General features: G+C 36.4%; 1 protein-coding gene across 3 annotated transcripts in view; it reads right to left on the bottom strand.

The window, feature by feature from the left end:
• The window catches only part of LOC150097108 (ADP-ribosylation factor-binding protein GGA1-like), a 372,294-nt gene that overhangs the window by 200,291 nt on the left and 151,045 nt on the right, over positions 1–20,958 (bottom strand). The window lies entirely within an intron of this gene.

The following is a 20,958-nucleotide window of genomic DNA, read 5'->3' as shown; positions in this document are numbered from 1 at the left end:
TTAGTGCATGGGAAATTGTGAAAGAATATTTGTTAGCAGCAATAGAAAGTTGTATAACATGAGTGAAGAAGAGGACACAATTTGGAGTAAAGTGGATGATAAACAATATTAAACAGGAATTGCATGCGAAAAAGAGGCTATGAAAAAGATATAAGGAGACAGGGTGAAGAGAAGATGCATGAAGAATATAAGACACAGGCCAGAAGAGTAATTAGTATGGTAAGCAAAGCAAAACTGGAATATGAGAGGAGATTGGCTCTAAGATCCAAAGAAAATCCTAGGGAATTTTTTAGCTACGTGGCCAGTAGGAAGAGAAATGACTGTGGAAGAATGACATTGTGGGATAAAAATGGGAATAGAGTGACTGATGCAGAGGAGATAGTGGAATTGTTCAATGAACCCTTTATTGGAGTATTTCATCCTGGAGGAGTCAGTTTTAATACTAGAGGGATACGGCAGGTTCGAGGTTTAGAGGTACAGGAGGAGAGTGTGTTTCAAATACTGAGTACTCTGGATATTAGTAAAGCTGTGGGACTGGATGGTATTTCACCACGAGTTTTGAGAGAATGTGCTAGGGAACTGACATTGCCTTTAACCTGGCTTTTCGATGAAAGTCTGGCTGTGGGAAAGGTGTCCATGGAATGGAAGGAAGATAAGATAGTGCCATTGCATAAGGGCAGTAGCAGACTGGAAGTGTCTAATTATAGGTCAGTTTGTGTGTCATCAGTAGTTGTTAAGATGTTGGAGAAAGTAGTGAGGGACCGTATACAACATTAGGCAGATGAGAGTAATATTATCTGTGAGAGTCAACATGGATTTGTGAAGGGACACTCTTGTTTTAGCAATATGCTAGCCTTTTATAGTAAAGTTACAAGATGCCTTTCCCTCATCTGAGGGAAAGGCATATACTGCAATTTTCTTAGACTTAGCAAAGGCATTTGACAGGGTGCCACATGATAAGCTGATATTTAAGTTGCAGCACATCTGGATGTCAGATTGGTCAACTGGATTCAGGATTGGCTGTCCGATAGGTATCAGAGAGTTGTGTATGGTGGGGCAGTTTCAAGGAGGCAGAGGGTTACAAGTGGGGTCCCAGAGGACTCAGTAATGGGACCTATATTGTTTAACCTTTATATCAGTGACATTGTCAGTAGATTGTAAGGGGATATTCAGTTGTTTGCAGATAATGCCAAGCTGGGAAGGATTATTAGTAATAGTGCAGATGTGGTAGCCCTGCAAGAGGATTTGAATAAGCTAGATAGATGGGCAAATGAATGGGGGTGTCAGTTTAATGCAGCAAAATGTAAGGTCTTGAGGTTCAGGAAACATCGATGGGACACTGCATACTCTATGGGAGGAGTTATACTGGAGGAAGTAGGGGAGACAAGAGATCTGGGTTTGATGATTGATAGAAACCTGAAATTTAGGGGACATATTGCAAAGGTGGTGAAGGTAACACAGAGGATTGCTGCAATAATGAGAAGGACACTGACCTGCAGAGATAAAAGGGTTATCATTCCGTTGTATAAGACTCTGATCAGACCACACTTAGACTATCGTTCTCAGATTTGGCCCCCAGGATTTGAAGGGGATAAATTAACTGTGGAAAGGGTACAAAGGCAGATAAGAAAGATAGTTTCAGGACTGTACAATGTTAGTTATGAGGATTGGCTGAGGGAATGTGGACTGCAGAGTTTGGTGGATAGAAGGAGAGGTGATATGATTGAGACTTTTAAACTGTTGAAAGGTGGTTACAGGGTTGACACTATGGAGTTCTTTCACTCAGTTGAACAGAGGGAAGAAGTGATGACAAGAGGCCATCCCTGGAAGTTACAAAACGAGACCGTGAGCAAGAGGGTGAGGAGTGGTTTCTTTTCGTGGAGGGTATCTGAACAATGGAATGCATTGCCTGATGGAGTGGTGAGAGTGAGAACAGTCAATGAGTTTAAGGAGTGGTATGATAGACTTTGTGTTTCTTAGGGGGGGGACCTCCCCTTGATGAGTCTTGATAGATTTTGTGTTTCTTAGGAAGGACCTCCAACGATGAGTCTTTTGACTCCATGGAGGCCTGGATAATAATAACAATAATAATAATAATAATAATAATAAGGCTTTGCAAACTGCATTCCCTCAATCTGTCCTCATATCCCACATCCAAAAGCCCAGTTACAACTTTAGTCAGTGTTTCTCTGGATCCTTTCCAACATATCATCATCACCATTCTTATATCTGGAGGTCTTCACCATTATGACTTCTGAACTTCAGATTCGCAACTCCAAGGTCTCTTATCTCCTCAGTTTCCTCCAGAATTTCCCTGCCAAGAGTATACTTTGCATGCCATTGTTGCCCACCAAATGTCAGAACATTACACTTTGCAACAATGTATTCACATTTCCATACTACTGCCCACTCATACAATCTATTCAAGTAATCCTGTAAGGTCACAGTATCTGCTTGATTTCTCAACTACTCTTCTCAGTTTTGCATCATCTCCAAACAGTTGTATATCACCAGTTAAACCCATCCCAATATCATTAATATACAAATTAAATAACAATGGTCTGAAAACAGACCCTTGTGACACACCACTAGTGACTATTCATTTTTGAGATAGTGTCCTCCCCCTTCCATACACAACCTGCTGATACCTTATAGCCATTCACCTAACAGACTCACTAGTCTATCATCTAATCCAACCTTCAATTTAATGATTAACTTGTGGTGTAGCAATCTATCAAAAGGCCTTAGTAAAATCTAAGTATATTACAGTCTATGCATTTCCATTGTCCAATAGATTTGCTTATGTTATAGTACGTACGCAAGTTTGTAAAACACATCCTCCTTTTAACAAACCCATTCTGACAATCACAAAGAAAACCACTGTTTCAACCCACTTTTGAATCTTATCTCTTACCAACCTCTTCAATACCTTAACTACAACTCGAGATATAAGGATCGGCTTATAATTTGTTGCCTTCACCTTATCACCACCTTTGTGAAGCAGAACACTTTTGCCTTCCTTTCACTCCCTTGGAACCTGTGCTGTTGTAAGACTTATTATGCCAGGGCTTACCCATTTCCCTGTTCCATTCTTGTTCTCTCTTTATCTCTCACACTACTACTGTTTCCATTGCCAAGCACTTCAGTCTCTTCAATACCACTCTCCTGATCTTTTGCTTCACCTCTTACTTCAGATTTCTTTGCTTTCATCACACACTGCACTTTCATCTAGCAACAGTTTCTCCAGTTTACACATTCCAAAGCTATTCAAAAGTAATCAGTCATGTCTGTATAATTCCATTCCTCCCTCAAATACATGCCATACATCCACAAACTGAACTCTCTTCTCTTTACACAGCTCTGCCAGCCTGCCATTCATGATCCTGGCTCCCTGTCTTAACTTATCATTGTCAAACCTTGGCAACACACTGCAACCTTTCCCACTATACTGTTATCTTTCATTCTTCTCAATAACCTCCTGATATCTGCCCTTACATTCTCTTTATGTCCACTTAAATCATTTGTCCCCACAACCACCATTATTTCTCTTGCTTGTTTCCTTCTTGTGTCCAAAGCATGAATTATCTTGCTCATTCTCCCTCCTGGAATAGTAGACCTTATAGCCTCTCTCATTAACCAATCCTCTAACAAAGGAATCTCCATACACTGCTATTCTTGAATCATTCATTGCCTCTTTTACCCTTTTTTTTCATTCTATTCTTTTGCACACTTTCATTGTCTTCACTAAATGTCTAATATCACTCTGCATATTCCACATTTCATTTTTCGTAATTCTTTCTTCAAATCCTGCATTTTGGCAGTTTCACTCTTTGCGATTCCTGGTCTTGCTACCTCTCATTCTGCCACACCTTACTTCTGTTTCCTCATTCATACTTCCTTTCGCTTCCTTATCACTTACTTCTGCTTCTTCATTCTTGCATTCTTTCACTTCCTCAGTCTCACTACCTTTTGTTCTTCCATTTCTTTTCTGTTTCATTTATGTTTTCATTCCTACAGTCTGTTTTGCATTCATTACCTCATAGCCTAACAAAATATTGCACTTTCTACAAATCCATACTCTCTCATCTCCTGTTTCTCCACAAACACATCTTTCACATTCCACCACGCATATATGTTGCATTCGTGACATCGAATAATTTTTGAAAAATCTACATCATTAACAGCATTTGATTTTTGCACTGCTCACAGTTCACCCAGTTAATCTTGTGAATACTGTCACTGTGTTCTGTTCAAGGCAAGATTAAAAAAATCAATAAAAAAAAGTCAGCAACAAATCCACAAGGTCAATAATTATGCAGACACACTAAGTTATCAAAAGTAACAATACAATAGTAAATGCAATCAATATCACCAAGTATTGTATAAAATAGCACTTATCTTTTCTGGAGCTCTTTACCAACATTAAGCATGTTGCAGTCCTTTAGAGGCCAAAAAGTCTTTTCCATGAGGAAAAGAAAGAGTTCTGATTAAGAATATGTATGTTAAATGCAAGAGCTGTGTAATGACTAATTTGACACGAGGGAGATAATAGGGAAATGGGTCTGCCAGATATTGAAGCACTAAGGAAATTTAAGATGGAAAATCCCTTGAAATAAATAATTTGCCTCTTAATTTCTGGTAGTTCAGGATTGAAATGGTTGTGTGACATCTTTAGACTGTTCTGGAGAAAGAAGGTGATATCTGATGAATGGACCAAAAGAATTATTGTTCTAATAAATAAATGAGGCTCAAGAAAGGGATGTAATAACATTATTGAATCAGTGAGTAAAGATTTATGAAAGAATAATAGCAAGAACAAAGGACAAAATATAGGAAAGTCTAAAATGCAGTTGGTTTTAGAAAAAGGAGATCAACTGCTGATTTGCTTTTTGCTGTAAAGGAAATGAGGAGATTCTGAAATTTATGGCAATTATTGATTTGTAAAAAGACTTCACTGATTGCGTTCAATGAACATGAGAAAGTTTGGAAAAGATAGGCATAGGAAAAAAAGAAAGAGTTCAGATTAAGAATATGTATGTTAAATGCAAGAGCTGGATAATGACTAAATTAGGTAATAAGGAGTGAGTTACATGTAACGGACTGCAATAAGGAAGTGTCTTATCTCTATTGCTATTTACTATGGTGAAGAATAGTGTCCAAATGATTACTAACCATAAACAGAAAGGAGAAACAGCTATGTTTGCAGATGTGGTAATTTTAGCACATTTTGAAGAAAATTGACAAATGGAACAAAAGGACATAGAACTTTGGCTTATATATTAATCGTATGAACAGTGGGAGAATGGGTTTAAAATGTAGAGAATATGTAAAGGTTGATTAACAGAGTTAGACTCAATGGGCTAATGAAAGCTTAAAATCTCTTTCGAGTGATGGAAGTTTCAATCAGAAGATATTGAGGAAGATTAGGTTAGGTTAGTTTTTTTTTTATTATTATTTTTATTATTATTATTATTTTATTTATTATTATTATTTTTTTTTTTGTAATAGCATAAGTAATCTACTTTGGGACAGCAAGGTCCCAATGAAGTATAAGAATTTGATTAAAATGGATTACTTTTTTTACCCATTTTGCTCTATGCTGCATAGACATGGAGACTAAAAAAAAAAAAAAAAAAGACAAGAGACATAAGGAAAATACAAGGAAATGAAAATGAAAGCAGGTCAATGAGTTATACCATATTTCTTATTCTATCTTTCAAACATTAGGAATGCTTGTGAACTTCTGCTTGAAGTGGTGTGGATATATGAGAATGAATTTAAAAATACCAAAGAAGAATGTAAGAAATGAAAATTGAGGAGAAGAGGCCAAAGGAAAAGCACAGAAATAATGAAGAGATCCAATAAGAAGATGTAGGAAAAAAAAAAAAAAAACTTGAGCTGGAACAGTGATCATGAAGAAAGATTATGAGAGGATAGAAAGAAATGGAGAACCCCCCTGAACCAGACATTTTCTTTGGAGCAGTTGTTGATGATCTGATGTCTAACTACATTTAAAGAATCCTTTAGCTGAATATGCTGCAGTTTGCTGTTCCAATTTGCATTATCTATGAAGAGTGCGAGTCCCTATCTTCTATGTTTATATTTCATATAAAATATATACAGTACAGAAGATGAACATATGAAGATTATAACCTTTCTCAGGCATGTAACATGACATGTTCAATCAGTAGTTATGAGTCAGTGCATACAAGGTCTGACTTCAAACCTACTTACCATCCAGTGTCACAGCCCGTTGTGAGCCTTGGCCTCCTGTACAACTTGCCTCCACAATTTTCTATCCTTGACTAGTCTTTCCCAGTCTTACACTTTCAGAGTAGTCAAGTCTTGAATTACGTTATCAATCCATCTTAATCTTGGTCTTGCTTTTTTTCCTTGTCCCATATATCTTCTCTTTCAATATTCTTCTTGGCAAACAGAAGTCTTCCATTCTCTCTTGCAATCTCTGTGCTTTTATGAAACTAGCAATATCTCCTTCTTTTAGTATTTGACTAATTTCTTTGTTACACCATATTCTCCATACACTATTTTCTTCAACAGGTCCATAAATTCGTCTTTTAATTTTCCTTTCAAATTTCCACAAACTGTCTTGGACTTTTTTCACTAAGATGCATGCTTCGCTTCCATATAAACCACGGGTCGAATGAGTGTTTTATATATAAGTATTTTAGTACTTCTGCTTATTAGCTTGTTTTAATCATGTTCATATTTGCATAATATGCTTTATTATTTGAATACGTTCTTTAATTGATATAGGATCAGGCCTCATTCTCTACAATATCACCTAGATACTTAAATCTGGCCACTCCTTCAAAAATTTTCTGTCCAACTTGTAGATTCTGGTTTCTTCTTATTTCTGAAGTTGATATCACCTCTCTCCTTCTTTTAGTATTTGACTAATTTCTTTGTTACACCATATTCTCCATACACTATTTTCTTCAACAGGTCCATAAATTCGTCTTTTAATTTTCCTTTCAAATTTCCACAAACTGTCTTGGACTTTTTTCACTAAGATGCATGCTTCGCTTCCATATAAACCACGGGTCGAATGAGTGTTTTATATATAAGTATTTTAGTACTTCTGCTTATTAGCTTGTTTTAATCATGTTCATATTTGCATAATATGCTTTATTATTTGAATACGTTCTTTAATTGATATAGGATCAGGCCTCATTCTCTACAATATCACCTAGATACTTAAATCTGGCCACTCCTTCAAAAATTTTCTGTCCAACTTGTAGATTCTGGTTTCTTCTTATTTCTGAAGTTGATATCACCATCCAGCTTGTTCTTCACCAAGATTCTCTTCCACAATTGTTCTCAAACATTTCTCAAGTATACTTGCATATATCTTACCAGGAACACTCAGTATAAAAAAACCTCTGTAATTCTCACATTCAGTTTTATTTCCCTTTTTATATATGGATACTATGAGAGCTCTACTTCAATCAACTGGAATTCGTTTCTCTGTCCAGGCCTTCTGCACTATGCAGTGCAGCCACTGTAAGACTTTTATACTTCCATACTTGAGCATTTCTAGTCAAATAGCATCTACTCCTGCTGCCTTTCCACATTTCAGGCTTTTGATGGCCTTTTCTATTTCAAGTAAGAATATGTATTCCTGACTGCATGCCTGGTCAGTGTTTTTTTACCACTGTGCTGTCATCACTGGTTGTTCCATTTAGCAATTTTTCAAAGTAATTACTACATACTTCAAGGATATATTTTCATACTGTTTTCAGGTCACCTTTGTCATCTCTAATTCCTTTTACAGCACTATTTCCTCCATTTCTGAGCTTCTTCAACAACCTCTAGAATATTTTGCCACCTTCTTGATATTTATTTTCTATGTTCTTATCAAAGTTCTCCCATGACTTTTGTTTAGCTAGTTTTACACAGTGTTTAACTTTCTTACATTTGTCTCTGTATTCTCTAAGAGCACAAGTTGACTTATTTGCCAGGAACTTTGGATATGCTTTCATTGTTTCCTTCACTTCCTTTTTAACTTCCTGTATCCACTATAGCGTTCTGATTTTTCTATCCTTACAGAAAACCTCACCACATGCCTCTCTGGCAGAATCAATCAGTGTTTTCTTCAGGGGTTGGCAGCGTTTCATTCTTGTTCTCAAACTCTTTCATTTTTTCTTCAATCATGTTTGTGTATTTTGGTCTACAGTTCACATCTGAGAGCTGCTGAACTTTTCTTCACTTTAAATTTTCTTACATGTTCTTCTTTTTAATATGAAATTCAATTTTATCTTGCTCAAGACTAAATAGTGATCACTTTCAATTTCAAATCCTCTGTATATTCCAGTGTTCTGCACCACGGAGAAAACATGACTATCAACAATAACACAGTCAATGAGACTTTTTTTGTTCCTTGCCTCTTCTCTCCATGTGAATTTGTGCACATTTTTATGTTGGAACATGGTGTTAGCAATAACCAGTCGTGTCCTGAGCAGAAATCCAACAGATATTTGCCATTATTATTAGCTTTGCTCTTTTCTCCAAATTTTCCCCAAATATTTTTGTATGTCTCACAGTCATTTCCTACTCTGCTATTTAGATCCCTAACAAGGACCAAGTTTTCCTTTTTCATTGTGTCAGTTGCTTTTTCTAAAGCCTCAAAAAATTCCTCCACTTCTAACTTAGTAGAACCTTCTGTGGGACCATAGGCACAAATAAGTCTCATTGTCCAGTTCCCCATTCTCATATTTGCCCACATTACTCTACTTGAGACTGGCTGCCATTCAAGAAGATTAGCCTTCGTAATTTGTATTGAATACTACGGCTACTCCTTCTTTTCTTTGAATGTCATTGCCTGAATATAACATTTTATATTTATTGATCAGAAAGATCTCACCAGTTTTTGCCTTTTTTGTTTCAGTCACCTGTATTGTGTCAATCTGGTACTTATCCAATTACTCAGCTAGCTCCATTTCTTTGCCATTCAGGCTTCTTATGTTGATAGTACCGATCTTGAACTCTGGTGATGTTGAGTCGGGGTGGGTTTTAGGATTTGTTCCAGTAGCTGACGTTTCGCTGTGTGTCCTGGTTCCCTGACGAAAACAGCAGGAGCCTTGTTTAATCAGGTGATGCCCCAGCCGGCATAAAATTCTGTCATCTTGTACCATCATTTCATATTTTGGTTTAAGCCAATAAGAATACAATTTGGTTGGCTAAATCCCAAATTGCCAGCCCATCCTTGTTCGTTCAGTATCCAGATAGATACCTAACAGGGTGCACTACGAGAAGGTGAGGATTGGACATTAGGTCAAAAGACCTGGTCAGTTCTCCGTATTCCTTTAAAGGCAATGTAGAGGCCTCCTCTCAGTTATATAGCTTTGACTCTTAAGCACCACTCTTTTATTTGTTTCATAATCCTTTTCTTTTTTTTTTTTTTTAGTTTATTATTTGCTTTTCTTGTAAGTTCATTGTATCTCTCCTGATTACTTCTAGTGTTTAGCTGCATCATTTGTGCTCTGGCTCTGTTCTTCTCTTTTATAGCTGCATCACATTCTTCATCAAACCATTCTTCATTGTGAGTTATTTTCATCTATTGTTTCAGCAGCTGCTTCTTTAATCATATTTTCTACTCTATTCCATTTTCCATCAATACTATTGATTCTATCAGCTATGTTATTTTCAGTTTTATTTAATTTAGTTTTCAAGTTATCTTGGTATTTCTTAACTTCCTTTACACTATTACTAAGTTTATCAACTGTCCCATAACCCAGCCTTCTTTATCACATTTGATAATCTTTCTCTTATAATCATTTTCACTAGATAATGATCGCTGTCACAATTAAGAACTCTACAACTCCTGATATCAGTGACAGAGGAGAAATGACGTCGCGAGACTAATCAATCTGGTTTACTTCGTTCGTGCCTGGTATCCTCCAAGTTTCCAGGTGAATTGCTTTATGTGCAAATGATGTGCTTCTTATGAATAATTTGTTTCTGAGTGCAAATTGCATCAGTAAATTACCATTTTCATTGTTTTTATTGTGTAACGTAAATATTCCTGCCACTTGCTTTTGATTTTCATCTCTCCCAATCTTAGCGTTGAAGTCTCCCATGATTAATAGAATATCATACCTTTGTGTCTTGGAGCAAACTTCTTCAAGTTGCTCATGAAATCAATCTTCATCAATTTCTTCTTTCTCCTCAGTTGGTGCATGAGCTGAAATGACAGTAATGTTTCTAAATTTTCCTTTTAATCTTATTTTGTATATTCAGTCACTAATAGTTTTGTATTCTAACATACTTTTCTGCATTTCCTTGCTTACTATGAAGCCAGTACACAGCTGACCAGTTCATTCATTGATAATCATTCATTGGGACCAATATGATGCTGTTTATCAATTCTCCCCTGTCCTTGCCATCGCATTTCTTGTAGTGCAATGAGGTCTATTTTATATTTCAGCATTTCATTAGCAACTTCATTCATCTTTCCTATTTGTTTCATTGTCCTTACATTCCATGCTGCCATTTTGATATCTCTTCTTCTTATTTTATTCTTATTTTTCTGTCTATTTCGTAATCCAATCATATCCTTTTTTCCCATTCCAGGTCAGTTGCCATTGAGTACTGTGTGGAGATTTCATTTGTATCAGTTTCGTAGCATCAGATTTTTTATGTGATTAGGTTGCAGCCCAATGCACAATCCTCCTCCTTCATCCAGGCTTGGGACTGGCTGCAGTGATCGCTATTCAGAGTAACCAACTTCAGGCAGAGTTCTAACTTCAAACAGATGGTATATGTCCCTTACAGTCACTATGTTTATCACAATCATCATCGATACAAGTCACCACAGACACAAAAACAGTTACATGTTATAAGTGGAACTTCTATACATCAGATTAAACACATAAGTCACATTACAAGCGATAACCACAGCGAATGTGTATAGGAGCTAAGGTTTTTTCAGAATTGAGTGCCCTAAGACTTGCTCTCAGTAGGTCTTCATTTATACTCTGACACAATGCAACTAAAACTTGACAAGTCTGAATCCAAATTTTGCATATGTTAATAATCAAAAATAATAATGCTTATTCATCAAGGTTTATCATCATATTTACAATTCCAATCAAACACATAATACTGAATATGTATTTAGAAAATATCCTTATTTCACTTCTTATATTTTAACATATTCACAAATGACAATTTAAAACATTTTAATTGCTCATGACTAACATTTAGTAAACAAAAATTATTAATTTTTCTTGAGATTTAAAATCAAAATTAAGCTAATTTATATATCTATGTGTTCATGTCACATAATAGTGGTGTGACTACAATTTTTATCCTTTCAATTTTATGTGTGTATTGCATAGATATAAACTTCATTTTTTTTTTTAATTTTTGAAGAATAAAATGTTATAAAAAGAAATTACATCACTGAATTACTAAAGAATAATATTTTTTATAGTGAAATAAGAATGCACTTGAACAAGCCTTTCTGTAACAAAATAAAATTTTCATGTGTTTGAGCACATATTCTTTCAGGCAAGGCAAATCTAAATGGTTTTTAAACATGCTTAAATGCTTTATAATAAACTGTGTTGTTTATGCCATATACAACTTTCCTATGCAATGCTGAACATTTGGGATAAATTTATTGCAACAAGCAGTTGTGGTGCATTTTGTTTCTTCACAAAGGATAATCCATGGTCTCTGTATTAAATTTTTATGTGGCATTTAGGTAAACTGGGGGTTTATATATATATATTTTTTAATGAAGAGCAATCAAAAAACAGCGTGACCGAGTAAAAGAGAATATAAGTAAAACAGGGTATAAGTAAAATAGGGCACACCATACCTTTATCCCACATCAAAAGCGCAACAGATAAAGTGGGCTCTGGTTCCCTCCAGAAATAGCACAGCAGTCAGAACTGTATAGAAACCTTTTATCAAAAGTTGCTTCCTGAGACATATCAAAGATCACCAGGATCCACTCACCCTTCCCAGGTATATACAGCAACTTCTGTTAGCGTGGAACCCAGTAATTCGGACAGAACACAACAGACTACCTTGTCCAGATAAAAAGAACATAAAACATCTAGTACAGAAAACTAAAAATCAGACTGGCACAATTTCTTAGAGGACGATCATCAGATGGAAGAAAGCCAGGATATTTCACAAATCCCAGTTTAAATTAGAGAGACTGTTCTGGGAACAGCACAAGTTCTATAGAATCTGGGTAACTGCAACCAAACTGATGGTGTGATTTTGCATAGATTGTGAAGCACTGCCCTATCTCTCCTTCAGCATTAATAACAGAAATTCACCCTCCATGCATGTATGAAATCACCTTGTTTTTGCAAGGTCATTTCATCCATTTCCTAACAATATACATAATCAGGGAATGAAATGACCTGACCTTGCAAACAAGGAGGGTCACATGGACAGAGGGCAAATTTCTGTTATTAATGCTGACAGACAGATAATGACAACTTGAGCTAGTAAAACGTTCACTGTAAATAGTTAATTTTAGTCCATATGTTATTTATTTCCACTAATGTTTCTACATAGTTCTCCCCCCCCCCCAGAAACTTTGACACAAATTATGGGATCTTGGATTCAAGGCAATTTCATGAGAAGTCTCTTTAATGCTCACAATTGTGTTTTTTCATTGAAAGAGTCATCTTTTATGGTGTATCATTGCTGATATTTGTATTTTTATTGTATTTGGTATATTTTATTACATATTATTTGAGCTATTACAATATTAAGTAGTGCAGTAAAATGGTGTCAAAAATGTGTGCAAAAACAGAGCAGCAACAAAAATGGAATGTTAATTCAAGATGATGTAAGAATTACAAAAAAGTCAAGAGATATTTCAAATAGCATAGGAAGGACAAGAAAGTTAAGCAGCAATAGGAGTGAACATACACTGAACTGAAGCAGGCAAAATATTAAGTAACGACAATCAGGTAAGTAAAGTCAAACATACTATTGATAGCCATGTTATTACTAAGAGGTTTCCAAGAGCAAAAATCAAAAATATAACAAATGCAACTGAAAAATAGATAAGAAAAGTAAAAGAAATTGTCATTCTTGTAGGTACAAATGATTTAACTAGCAATAAATATATTATGAAAGAGAATATGAAAGGATTCTGAAAGAATTAGGAGAGTGAAAATTGTTAGTTTGTTTCTAAGATGTGACAATAGTGAATTAAGAAGAAGGGGCATGATTGTAACGATTCAATGCATAAGCTGTGTACAATAAATGGATGAGAGTTCTTGGATGTGTGGAGTGAATTTGAGGGAAGAACTGATTTATATAAGACAGACAGCCTGCATATGAATGCATCAGGATTCGGGAGAGTTTATTAATCGGTGGTATTATTATTAGAGCCTGTGTAGCTCAGTGGAAGTGGCATTTTGCACTCCATAGTGCTTGACCACACAAAGAAAGACTTCGGTTCAGATCTAGTTGCCGACTAGAGGATCATTTTTCTAAGCCTTTTTTCAACCAGTTCCCGAGTTAGTCAATCTCTGGCATGGGCAAGCAGATTTTTTCTCCTGTAAACTCAGGTTTTTGTACCAAACTCAAGAAAATCGGCTGCCGAACCCACTGTTTTCAGACATTAAAAATATTGTGTTAGGGTTAAGGACCACAAGATGGTGACACTTGTTAGCCATCTCTTCACTGTGTGTCAATTAAATCAGTGATAGCTTTGGGCCAGGTATCTCTGACTGGCTACCAGTGCAGACTGAACTAAACCCCTCAGTCTCCAAAAATGTTTGATAGGACTAAAAGGGCCTCATCTACTCCCTATATGGGAATAAGAAGCATTAGCGGTTTATTATTATACAAGTAACTGCATGGAATCAGAAGACTCATTGCAGGAGATCCATTATTCACACAATACCTATCATACCATTCCTTAAACTCATTCACTGAAAAAGCATTCTCACAATGACCTCTGGCAACCCGTTCCACCCATTCACCACCACCACCACCCTCCAAGCAAAAAATTCAGTCCTAATATCCTTGCTAACCACACTTTTACACAATTTCCATGAGTAACCCTTCATTCTCTCCTTCCTTGTCATGTAGTGAAAAAAGCCTTCATCAGTGTCAATCCAATAAAACTCCTTTAATAACTTGTATACTGCTATCATCTCTTTAGGGAGATGGATTTCATTGCCTGGTGTGAGACCACCACCCTGCTTATTGGAGGCCTGAAGTAGCTTGAAAAAGTTCTGTGTTTTGTCTCTAGAGAAGGGTTTCTGAACTGTTAAAAAATCAAGAAAAAAATGAATAAACTCAAAAAAAATAAATAATAAATAAATAAAATCCTTAACTCACCCACAGTATGAATATACTATAGGGTTATAGAAGCCTTTCTTATTGGAGGCCTGCAGTAGCTTGAAAAAAAGTTCTGTGTTTTGTCTCTAGAGAAGGGTTTCTGAACCTGTTAAAAAATCAAGAAAAAAATGAATAAACTCAAAAAAAAAAAAAAATAGAAAAAAATCCTTAACTCACCCACAGTATGAATATACTATAGGGTTATAGAAGCCTTTGATGAGGGGGGAACCACATAAAGAAAAGTCTCCTCTTTTTCACCTATCATCAGCTAGTTTTTGAAGCCAACAGACCTTCAATCTATTCTCATAGTGAGCATTACATAGATCTGCTGCCACAATCTCTGTCACTTGCCTCTTGATCCTCTACACAATTTCATCTCCAAAAGAATCTGGGTAATCAGATGTGCACGCAGTAGTTCAGATATGGACTTATAAAAGGGGAACAATAACTTCTCTACACCTGCTTGCAAACCATGCAATCTGATGTGCTGTTTTGGCTATCTTTGCAATATACCCTTTAAACTTCAACTCCCTGTCCAAAGTCACTTCCAAAGTGCCTGGCCTCATCAGTTTCCTGCATTTCACAGTACACCTTGTGATCTCAGTACAGTTTATAGTACACAGTTTGTGATCTCTTCTTCCCAAAGTGCATCACCTTACCTTGGCCATATTAAACTGGCAGCCATTTATCTGTGCCTATACTGCTAGTCTATTTAAGTCATTCTGCAGTATTTCTACATCGCCTTCATTCACTATTGCTCTTCCCAGTTTTGCATCATCAGCAAACAACTGAATATTTCCTATATCATTAATGTACAAATTAAACAACAGAGGACCAACTACTGAGCCCTCAGATACACCACTGGTCACCTGCTTTCTCACGGACTCGACTCCTCCATAAACCACTTTTTGAAATTTGTCTATAAGCTGCCCTCTAATCCAAATCACCAGATTCATATCTATCTCCATTTGCTCCCAATTTATGTAACAGGTTACGTGGAATCCTGTCAAATGCCTATGCAAAGTCTGGAAGCAACAACTGAGTGGCCATTTTTTTTTTTATCCAACTTCAATGTCACTTATTATAAAAAGAAAGCAAATTGCTAAGGCAAGCTACTGTCCTTCAGAAAACCACAATGACCCTTATACCACTCCTGAGAAGCTGATTGGACTATAATTTGCTACTTGTCTTGGAGTGTCATCTTTCCACTCCACTAGCATCTTCCCAGTACTGAGGATTAAATTAAACTACTTGGTCAGAGGAGCTGATAATTCTCTTGTGTGTGTGTGTGTGTGTGTGTGTGTGAGAGAGAGAGAGAGAGAGAGAGAGAATCCTGTTGGATCTTATCTCACACCAGATAGCTGCAAATGAACTACCCTCTGCATCCTAGTCCTCCTGATGTACTTCTTTTATTTTAGGCTTCAATTCTCTTGCTATCATTAGCACAACCCTCCCTAATTCTATTTCTCATGTTCTTTCTGAAGATACTATATCCTTTGCATTCTATTCCTATGCCTACATCCTCCTCTGTCAACAAAGTCACACTAATGCCTGTAACTTTTGGCCAAGTTCAGCTAACCAATACCAAAATCTCCTTGCCCTTATCACAAATATATTTGACATTAGATATAAACTGCAATACCACCCCTCAACCCACTTCATCTCACAACCTTCCTTACATCTTGTGTTGCTTAACCTACTAAAGTTAAGAACCTGGGATGCTACATTTAGCATTATGTGATCATTAAATTACTTATTAGCCTCTAGGGTGCGAGACCTAATATGAAGAATCATGAAAACTGAATCATGATTTGAGGAATGGTGAAAATCTATATGTAAGAATAATTGAGTTATATAATTCTGTTAATGTTATGAATGTGCATTATTATCATTGAGGTGATTATGAGAAAATGGTGACTGTGTGCTTGTCTGGTTTGGGCTTATTAGGGATGTGCAAGGATGTCTGTATAAGTGAAGCATTAGATATGAACAGGGACTGAAAATTGTCCAACTGAGTCATACAGACTCTACAGAGAAGATTATAAAGAAAGTTTGAAAGTAACTTATATCTGTACAATAATGCCAATAGTATCAAGAAAAGGGATGTGAATCTGTTACATTGGTGAATACACTGGGGCCTAAAATTGTAGGAATTAGTGAAATAGAGCTCTCAGAGGAAGATATACAAACTGGTATTGATAATAATACCAGTAGAAAATAATATCTACTGATAATATCTGATAATCTGAGTACAGTTAGGAGAGAAAGCTATAACTACAAAACTAGCAATAACTTTCTAAGTAGCAATGAGTTTTTATTATTATTACGGGCAACTCCAGGGAGTCATTAGACTCATCGAGGGAGGCCGTAAACATCATGTCCACACAACTATACGACATTCTCACAATATCTATCATACCTTGCCTTGAACTCACTCACTGTCATACCACCCACAACAGACTCTGGCAGCTTATTCCACTCATTTACCACTCTAAAAGTAAAGAACCCAGCTCTAATACCCTTGCTAGCCACACTCTTTCCCAGCTTACACAGGTGTCCCCTAGTTCTCCCACCACCAGTCCTGATCTCAAAAATATCCTCTGAATTAATCCTACAGAAACCCTTTAGCAATTTGTATGTCTCAATCATATCTCCCCTTTTCTGCCTACCAACCAATTTCTGCAACCCACAAATCTTCAACCTGTTCTCATAAGGTTCATTCCATACACCTGCTATCATCTTGGTCACTCGCCTCTGGATCCTCTCCCTCCTCCCCATCAAGAAGAAACCTAGGTGACCAAATCTGGGCACAGTAGTCGAGATGAGGTCTTATCAAGGCTCAGTACAGAAGTACAATAACTTGCTTGTTTCTGCATCAAAGTATTTTTCAACAATCAAGTGAGTCGATGAGCTGATTTAGCCACTTTTGCAATGTGTCCCCTAAACTTCACCTCCCTATCCACCAACACTCCCAAGTCCCTGGCCTCATCAATCTCCTGGAGTACAGTTCCACCAATGTGGTATACTGCTGCTAATCTTTTCACCCCAAAATGCATAACCTTACATTTTGCCACATTAAATTGACATTCATTCTCCTTAGCCCAGAACTCCAATCTATCCAAGTCGTCCTGCAAGATTTTGACATCTTCTGCATTCACTATTGCTCTACCCAACTTTGCATCATCAGCGAACAAATGAATTGTTCCTCTCAGATCCTTCTCTATATCGTTAATGAACAAATTAAACAGTAGTTGTCCAAGAACAGAACCCTGCGGCACACCACTAGTCACAGGCAGTCTTTTGGACTCTACTCCTGAATAAACTACTCTCTTATATCTCTCCATCAACCACCCACCTATCCATCTCACCAACCCTATATCTATTCCCATATGTTGTAGTTTACGGATTAAAATTCCATGTGGTATCCTGTCAAATGCCTTAGACAGGTCCAGCAGTATCACTGTAAACCCATTACCCTTATCCAGTTCAGCCGTCACTGTGTTATAAAACTTGAGCAAGTTACTGAGGCATGATCTACCCTTCACAAAGCCATGCTGTCCCCCTTACAGTATCTAATTTTCATCAATCCATTCCTGTATTTTTCCCTTGACTACTTTCTCCAAGACCTTGACAATGACTCCTGATATGCTGATCGATCAGTAATTTGCAACTGTAGTCTTGAATCCTCCTTTATGCAGTGGAACTATTTTCCCCTCTTTCCACACCTTTGGGACTAAACCAGACCCGAGACTCAGATTAAACAACATGGTGAAGGGCACTGATAATTCTTTAGCCACTTCGCGTAAGACCCGTGCCGGCAAGAATTTTTGAAAAATTGATTAGTGGTGTTGTATCATTGTTTGGAGGACATCTCCTTCGAAAGAACCATTGCAAGAAGGAGAAGTCAGTAAATAATAAGAAAAGACGAACTGTAAAAGCATTGCCTTTTATGAGAAATATAATAATAATTATTATTACTTCTTGAATGGCAGGCAATTTCAAGTACAGTGATGTGGACAAGTATCAGAATGGGGAACGGGACAATGAGACTTATTTGTGCCTATGATCTCACAGAAGGTTATACTAAGGTAAAAATGGAGGAATTTTTTGAGGCATTAGAGAAACCAACTGACACAATAAAAAATGAAAAGTTGATTCTTGTTGGGGATCTAAATAGCAGAGTAAGAAACAATTGTCACATACAAAAATATTTTGGGAAATTTGGAGAAAAGAGCACAGCAAATAATAATGGCAAATACATGTTGGATTTCTGCTAATGACATGGACTGGTTATTGCTAACACCATGTTCCAACATAAAAATCTGCAAAAATTCACATGGGGAGAAGAGGCAAGGAATAAAAAAGTCTCAATGACTATGTTATTGTTGGTAGCAATGTTTTCTCCCTGGTATAGGGCACTAGTATACAGAGGAGATTTGAAATTGGAAGTGATCAAAATTTATTATTGAGCAGGATAAAATTGAATTTCATATTGTAAAGAATAACATGTAAGAAAGTTTTAAAGTGAATAAAAGTTGAGCAGCTCTCAGATGTGAACTGTAGACTAAAATACACAAAGATTACTGAAGAAAAAATGAAACAGTTTGAGAACAGGAATCAAACCTCGGAGATTCAGTGGCAAGTCTTGAAGAAAGCTCTGATTGATTCAGCTAGAGAGGCATGTGATGAAGTTGTCTGCAAGGATAGAAAAATCAGGACTCCATGGGTGACACAGGAAGTTAAAAAGGCAGTGAAGGAAAAGAAGAAAGCATATCAAAAGTTCCTGACAAATAAGTCAACTTGTTCTCTTAGGAAATACAGAGACAAATGTAAGAAAGTTAAATACTGTGTGAAACTAGCTAAACAAAAGTCATGGGAAGATTTTGGTAAGAACATAAAAAAAAATAAATATCAAGAAGGTGGGAAGATATTCTGGAGGTTGTCGAAGAAGCTCAGAAATGGAGGAAAGAGTGTAAAAAAAGAGTAAAAGGAATTAGGGATGATAAATGAGACATGAAAAATGGAGAAAAACATATCCTTGAAGTATGGAGTAATTACTTCGAAAAATTGCTAAATGAAACAATCAGTGACAACACAGTGGTAAAAAAAAACACTGCCCAGGCATGCAATCAGGAATACACATCCATACTTGAAGTAGAAAAAGCGATGAAAATTAATGTCAGCTCTTTGCTTTATGCGGATGATGTTATACTTCTAAATAAATCCGCTACAAGTCTGCAAGATTCTCTGACTAAATTGAATAACTATTGTAATAGATATGGTATGAAGGTCAGCAATAAAAACACAAAGACAATAAAAATAATCAGAATCATTGAAAATGTCAACTGTGTTGTGAATGGAGAACCTGTGGAATAAGTAAAACATTTCAGCTGCTTAGGCACGATTTTTAGTGAAAATGGTAAATTAAATATGGAAATAGACAACAGAATCAACAAAGCCGGTATGGTGGGAAGTCAACTGAATAAATTCATATGGAATAAGAGAGAAATTAGTCGGAACACTAAATTAGCTGTATACAAGACAGTGTTCAAACCAGTAACTTATGGAGCTAAGAGCTGGGTCAGAAGTAAAACACTTGACCAAAGACTAGAGACCGCAGATATGAGAGTCCTGAGAAAGATTAGAGGCATGAACAGATGGCATCAATGGCAATATCATATTAAAAACGAGGATATTAGGAAAGAACTTGACATTGTCAACCAACTGAGATTAGCTCTGCTAACGCACTCCTGGATGTCGACAATGTCAAGTTCTTTCCTAATATCCTCATTTAAACAAAATGAGCTTAAACTTAAAGGTCACTTAAACAGAATGAGCAAGGAAAGATTAGCAAAACAAGTGTTCTCTGCCAGATTGGCAGGAAAACGGTCCAGAGGACAACCTAGATATAGGTGGACTGATACGGTACAATGTGCCTTAGACGATAGAAATATAAGATCTGATAATGATAATATTGGAGTCTTGACAAGTAATAGACTGATTTGGAGTAAAATTGTAGATAGGAAGTTAGTAATGATGTAAATTTTTCATGTAGTACTATCATATCCTGTACACCCCTTGAGGGTACGTCAGGAATTTGATGATGAGGATATTAGGAAAGAACTTGACATTGTCAACCAACTGAGATTAGCTCTGCTAACGCACTCCTGGATGTCGACAATGTCAAGTTCTTTCCTAATATCCTCATTTAAACAAAATGAGCTTAAACTTAAAGGTCACTTAAACAGAATGAGCAAGGAAAGATTAGCAAAACAAGTGTTCTCTGCCAGATTGGCAGGAAAACGGTCCAGAGGACAACCTAGATATAGGTGGACTGATACGGTACAATGTGCCTTAGACGATAGAAATATAAGATCTGATAATGATAATATTGGAGTCTTGACAAGTAATAGACTGATTTGGAGTAAAATTGTAGATAGGAAGTTAGTAATGATGTAAATTTTTCATGTAGTACTATCATATCCTGTACACCCCTTGAGGGTACGTCAGGAATTTGATGATGATGATGTATTTTGAAATAAATGAACTGAAAAGCATGCAAAAAATATTTGGAGAAACTGAATCATCTTTCAATTAAATGGGATATTCAAGTTATCA

This window comes from Typopeltis vanoorti, chromosome 17 (genome assembly GCF_054136105.1).
Source record: "Typopeltis vanoorti isolate ZY-2024b chromosome 17, IOZ_Tvanoo_1.0, whole genome shotgun sequence".
NCBI classification, from domain to species: domain Eukaryota; kingdom Metazoa; phylum Arthropoda; class Arachnida; order Uropygi; family Thelyphonidae; genus Typopeltis; species Typopeltis vanoorti.
Note: the sequence above shows the minus strand (reverse complement) of the source record. Positions and strands in the feature narration are given on the sequence as shown.